The following is a 6676-nucleotide window of genomic DNA, read 5'->3' as shown; positions in this document are numbered from 1 at the left end:
TTAAAACCCTAATTAATAAATCTCCTGGACGCTGGTACCCTATGAAGGAGCCAGGGATGAAGGAAATGCTTCAATTCAAACCCTTTTGCTGGCATTCTGGCTTATTTGATAAATGTGTGCTCTCATTGCACAAAATGTTCATGATTGTTCTAAACAACCTAAGCACAGTACGCTAACAAAAGAAACTATTAAGTATAGGTCCCTCTGCGGGGTGAAAAAAGCCCCACAAATATTATAGCCACATATACGCCTAATAGAAAATAGTTTAGATAGAGATCAGCTGGTGACTTCTTGCAGGTAATTAACTTTTAGACTAAGAGCCTGTTTTGTGCCATATCTGCTGTTTTTGCAATCCTTTGCATTTCTGTTCCATGAAAATGTAATCCTATCTAGTTCCCTTGGAGATGACACCTAATAGAAAGAAAATAGATTAACGACAAAAAAGACAGGGTCGGCTACTGAAGTTGCTTAAAGTTGCACCAGGTGCAAACCATAAATTGTTAACAGGCCTGAAAGCCAAAAGATATTATACATATACATATACCTTAAAAAAGGCCCTAATAGGCACAGAGCCCTTTGGGGGGTGAGGAAGCCCTATTAGAAAATACAAAAAATATTGTTTTAAAAGTGGTTATTAGATCAACGTTTGATTGATGTTAATGTGCTGAGGTTGTGCAGTGGAAACTATTGTTAATATAGTTAAAGATATAGTAAAATAAGAGTTTAGCCCTAGTGTAAAAACAATAAGATAATTGTTAATTTTAACCAGGAGTGCTAAACAGGGGCTGCCTCACCAGAGCCGCAGAGTCTTTGTGTGCTAAACTTTTTAGATAAATTTAGCTAAGAATTTCTGCAAAAAGACTGACTTTTATGTTAACAAGATTGTATTTCTATTATGTTGCAACCTGCTGTACCATGAGACTGCCACTTTTCTGTTTTCTGCTAACCTCAAGGCCAGAAGACAAGGTACAAAAAATCTATGGGAAAAGACTTTTGTAAATAAAAAATATACAGAGAACACCTGGTTTCATGAAGGACAAGCTGATGTAATGTTAAACTAAGTCTGTATGCTTATCTGCCCCTTAGAAATGTACCAACTTAGGGTATAAAGGCTACAGTGAAAAATAAAACAACTGCCAGACTCTGCTGCATATTCCTGGTTTGGTCTCTTTCTTTCTCTCTCTCTCTCTCCCCCTCGCAGACTTAGCCCTATCAAGGCCAGTCCTACGTGTCTCTCTCTCACCGATGCCATTCATCCTGAGGGTTCCCCTGGATCCTGCTGGGGCTGGACCCCGGTAGGTGAATATTTGTTGACTGATATATCCACTATTGAGTTAATGGGGCTTCCCAGGTGGCACTAGTGGTAAAGAATCCGCCAGCCAGTGCAGGAAACATGAGACAATCCCTGGGTCAGGAAGATCCCCTGGAGAAGGAAATGGCAACCCACTCCCATGGACAGAGGAATCCCATGGACAGAGGAGCTTGGCGGGTTACAGTCCATAGGGTCACAAGGAGTCCAACACAACTGAAACGACTTAGCATGCAGCATGCATACTGAGGCTAATAGGTTGCTTTTCATTCAGGGGACTATATTTACAGCAATATAGAAAAACTTTTATGAAAATTAGAAATTACCTAGAAAGAATCCCCTGAAAGTAGGCAAATTGCTATGACATAACCATTGAATGGCCTCCCCAGATGATGCTTGTGGTAAAGAACCCGCCTGCCAATGCAGGAGATGTAAGAGATGCAGGTTCAATCCCCGGGTTGTGAAGATCCCTGGAGGAGGGCATGGCAACCCAATCCAGTATCCTTGCCTGGAGAATCCCATGGACAGAGGATCCTGGTGGGCTGCAGTTTATGGGGTCACAAAGAGTCAGACATGACTGAGAGACTGAGCACACATGCAACCATTGAATACAAAATTTGAAAAGTAGATTTTTGGTTCTCTCAGTGGCTCAATTCTTTGCTATTATCTTTTTGATCCATCTTGGATTAGTCTTTTGCTTGAAACCACCAAATTTTCTTGGATGAAAACATACTTTTGTGTATTTTTCCAAGATTAGAGTTTATGCTACATGGGACGTTGGTTGTAATGAAGTGATGTTTTACAGATAGGTGAACTATGGCTGATTCATGTTGATGTTTGACAGAAAGAAAACAAAATTCTGTAAAACAATTATCCTTCAATTAAAAATAAATTAGTTAAAAATAATAAAGATAGGTGAAATTTGTCCTTGTAATGATGTTGTCTTCACTAAAGTGTTGAGGTGTTGATTGAGATCTTTTCTTGTCCTTGGTGTTTTCTGAGGAGTTGAAAGTAGATAACAACCTGTTGAGAACAAAATTTTTTTAAATTTCTAAGGCTGAGTTGGAAGGATATAAGAGTCTTAGTTTGGGACTCATGTGCCCTGAAAGACAGAGAGGGTGAAGAGTAGTGTAGTACTGGGAAGGAGGAACCTGTGTTCATGTTTGGGGAAGTGCAGTATTTGTGAAAAGAACCTATTTCCTTTCCTTATCTCCTATAATTATAGTGGAACCAGCCACTTGATCGGTTTCCTTCACCAAAGCCAAGGAGATGGGACCCCAAAAGAATAGTACATAAAGTTTAGGGATATCTACAAGATGTTCAGTTCAGTTCAGTCCCTCAGTCATGTCCAACTCTTTGCAACTCCATGGACTGTGGCACACCAGGCTTCCCTGTCCATCACCAATTCCCAGAGGTTGCTCAAACTCATGTCCATGGAGTCAATGGTGCCATCCAACCATCTCATCTTCTGTTGTCCCCTTCTCCTGCCTTCAATCTTTCCTAGCATCAGGGTCTTTTCCAATGAGTCAATTCTTCCCATCACTTGTTAAGGTTCACTTATTCCTCTGCTGGATATCTGCATTACCATTGGGATTTTGAGCTACCTAGATGCTATGGGAGCCTGGAAAGAACATTTTTGAAAGATGATGTTGTGGTGTGGCCAGGTAGAGAAAGGGCTAAGATTAATCCCCTACCAAATTTCCCAATTCTGGATAAGCATGAAAAATAAATCCTACCATGCTTACAAGTTCTAGAGTTGGGAAGAGGGGAGTTATTGAGATACAGATTTACCAGAAACTGATACAGACTAGGACAAAGAGACCTATGAATTATAGGAATTCCATGTGAGGGTTATGAGGTAAGAGTCACATACAAGATATGGCCCAGTCTTCCAAGGAAACACTTGAAAGGGAGATGCTTGGATGTGAGTCCTTAGCAGCAGGTTCTCTAGAAATCAAGCTTGAGCTTCAGTGATGATTAATCATGTGGGATAGCAATCTTACCCTCGGTATTCACATAAAGAGTTGTCTTTATATCCCTCTTCTTCAAACTGTCAAGTCATTTGCGTAAACCAGGGAAAAGGGTGTGATTGTTAATTTTATGAATCCAAAAGGCCATTGGATGCCCATATATCTGGCTGAATAATATTTCTGAGTGTGTCTGTGAGGATGTTTCTAGAAAAGTTTAGCATTTGAATTGGTAAACTGAGTAAAGCAGATGGCCTTCCCCAATGCAGGTAGACATCATCTAATACCACTGAGGGCCTAAATAAAACAGAAAAGCAGAAGGTCGAATTCACTCTCTGTCTGATTGCTTGAGCCGGTACTTTGATCTTCTCCTGCCTTTGGTGTTCCTGGTTCTCAGGACTTATAATTCAGACTGGTACCTACATGTTAGCTCTCCAACACTCAGGCTTTTAAAGTACACCACTGGCTTTCTTGGCTCTCCAGCTTGTAGACAGCACATCATGGAACTTCCCAGGCTACATAATCATGTAAGCTTATAGACTTACAGTCAGTCTATAGACCTTATAATTGGTAACTGATAGATAGATAGACTCTAGATAGAAAATTAGATCTCCTAGAGGGATGAGGAGAATTCTGAATCAAAAGTGATATCAGTGTTTTAAAATACATAGAACCAAGATGCAAATTGGTATATATAGAATGGATAAGCAATAAGGCCTTGCTGTACAGCACAGGGAACTATATTCAATACCTTGTGATAAACCACAATGGAAAAGAATATGAAAAAGAATGCATGTAATATATATGTATAACTGAGCCACTTTGTTTCACATCAGTAATTAACACAACATTGTAATTCAACTATATTTCAAGAAAAAATAAACTTTAAAAAGACATAGAACCAAACCTTTAACAGTTTAACTGAAATATTTTAATAAGCAAAAGTAACTGAAAAGTTGGGGAACAGGACTGAGATACAATTAAAGAAGCTTATTATCCAGTAGAAAGTGGAGGGTGGGGATAATAGAGCACTGTTGAGGAGCTATTGGAAAAATAAGACTCTTTTGTGATTTTGCCTCAACTAGCTACACTTCAATCAAACTGTGGTGATATCAGGTTAATATTCTATCAGAGGCAACTCATTTTTGCTGAGATCTTTTTGCATATTGCCATGATATATAGCTCACACGTATTTGGCTGGAAAGGTACCCAGTTGAATTGTAGTTATTGTCCTGTTTTCCTCTCATTATACTCTCATGGGTGAGTGCAAGGATTGAAAGCAGATAGTCTGGCACATGGTGGGCTCTGTGGGTGTGGATATCTCTGTTCCTGCCTAGAATGGTTCTCTATGGGTCATTCCAATGCTTCAGTGCTTCAGTCTTATTGTGCTTCTCTCTTTTTTCCTAAATGTAAGCACATATTAACAAATTGAAGCCAGATATTAAAAATCTAGGAAATTATGCCTATTTTAGCTTCCCAATAAGCTATGGCCATTATAATTTTGATGCCAAGAACTTTGAAGAACTGAGAACAGACGTGATAAAATTTTAAAGATGTTACTTTAAGAATTTGGAACATTTGAAAGATAATGTATTCAATATTTCATTCAAGAGATCTTGTATTATATAAGTACAAAGCCATAAGGCTAAGACATCTGAGTGTGAAATCAACAAATATTCAGGACCTCACTATCTATTAGAGATCCATGGGATTTCCCAGGCAAGAATACTAGAGTGGGTTGCTGTTTCCTTCTCTAGGGCATCTCCCTGATCCAGGGATCAAACCCACATCTCCTGCTTGGCAGGTGGTTTCTTTACCACTGAACCATGAGGGAAACCCCAAGTTTATCTATAACTAAACAGTAAGCTAACACATACTCTGTCTCTCTCACACACACACACTCACACATTCTTCCCTTCCTCCGTTCCTCCTCTCCATGTTACACCCCTGCCCCAGTTCCTGAGTCAGGGGCTACTTTTCCCACCATGAATCTAAGACTTAGGCATTGTAGCATGACAGTATCTTGAGCCATATTTTACACTTAGAGACTTACGTCTGGTGACTTGATGACCCCTTCCTGCACTCCCACTCCTCCCTCATCCCTTTCCGTTTATTGTACTTGTCCTCATATTTGAGATTAAAAATGTTTTTCTAATGCTGGACATCAAGTGGTGATTACCTCTATCTTCTAAATTATCTCAGAGGACAAGGTATTCTTTTTGTAAGTAGAAGGGAAAAATCATTAATTATTTTTCTTTTAGATTCAGGCTATGAAATAGTATATACAGAATTATCCTAGTTTCCTTAAAAATACATAGTGATGAAAATGAAATAAAACAGCACTTACATAAATGCTGGTATATATCAAAAAGTGTTGTATATGTATATTCATTATTGCATTTTATTCTCCTCCAAATTCTATGAGGTAGGTGTTAATATCATCCCCTATTTTACAAATAATAGTATTGTAGGACAGCAAGGCTATGCAACAGATAAGAAGTGGTAGAACAGGAATTCAAACACATACAGTTTAGTTCTTAGAGTCCATGTTCTTGCCCTCTACTCAGTTTCATTTATTAATAAGTCCCAGACTTCCCTGGTGGTCTAGTAGTTGAGAATCTGCCAGCCAGTGCCAGGGACAGAGGTTTGATCCCTGATCCAGGAAGATCTCACACACCATGAAGCAGTTAAGCCCATGTACCACAACTACTGAACTTGCATGCTGCAACTACTGAGGCTCATGCACCTAGAGCTTATGCTCTGCAGTAAGAGAAGCCACTGTAATGAGAAGCCCCACCACAATGAAGAGTAGCCCCTGCTCTCTGTAGCTAGAGAAAGCCCACGTGCAGCAACAAAGACCCAATGCAGCCAAAACATAATAAATTAAATAAATAAATAATTTTTAAAAGTCCCAAATCTATTTCTCATTCTTTCTTTTATCCATCTATTATTTGAGGCCTTTTCTGTGGCAGGCACTGCCTGCCCATTTCACATCTCAATCTCAGTACTGTATTTACATTTCTGATTTCTAGGACACAGTTCTTTCCATTTAATTAAAATATCAGAAATATACTTTTCATTCAATCATAATTTATTAAGCATCTACTATGCTCCAGGCCCTGGAGATATAAAAAGCAATAAGACAGATATAACCTTCATATTGCTATGTAGCACATAGTTTAGTGAGAGGAAACAAGGAGAGTGCGATAAGTACTGAAGGGGAGATTACAGCACTGAGTAAGAGGACCTAACTCAGTTGCCAGTGAAGTCTTCCAGGAAGAAGGAATGTCTAGGAGGTCAATTTCTGCTATGACAATGTGAGGATCTCTGTGGATCTGCTTTCCTGTGAAACTAGTGAAATTCATAAAAAAAAAAAAAAAAAACAAGCAAAACAAGTTAA

At 39.0% G+C, this 6676-nt stretch overlaps 1 protein-coding gene across 1 annotated transcript in view; it reads right to left on the bottom strand.

Annotated features, from left to right (window-relative positions):
* Nucleotides 1-1913: 1913 nt before the first annotated feature.
* The window catches only part of TCEAL9 (transcription elongation factor A like 9), a 22327-nt gene continuing 17564 nt past the window's right edge, over nucleotides 1914-6676 (bottom strand). Inside the window, exon 4 of the transcript XR_006340031.1 lies at nucleotides 1914-2332. The gene's annotated coding sequence lies outside the window, so the exon portion shown is untranslated. The remainder of the gene's footprint in view (nucleotides 2333-6676) is intronic.

Source organism: Cervus elaphus, chromosome X, assembly GCF_910594005.1.
Source record: "Cervus elaphus chromosome X, mCerEla1.1, whole genome shotgun sequence".
In the NCBI taxonomy this organism is placed as follows: Eukaryota; Metazoa; Chordata; class Mammalia; order Artiodactyla; family Cervidae; genus Cervus; species Cervus elaphus.
Note: the sequence above shows the minus strand (reverse complement) of the source record. Positions and strands in the feature narration are given on the sequence as shown.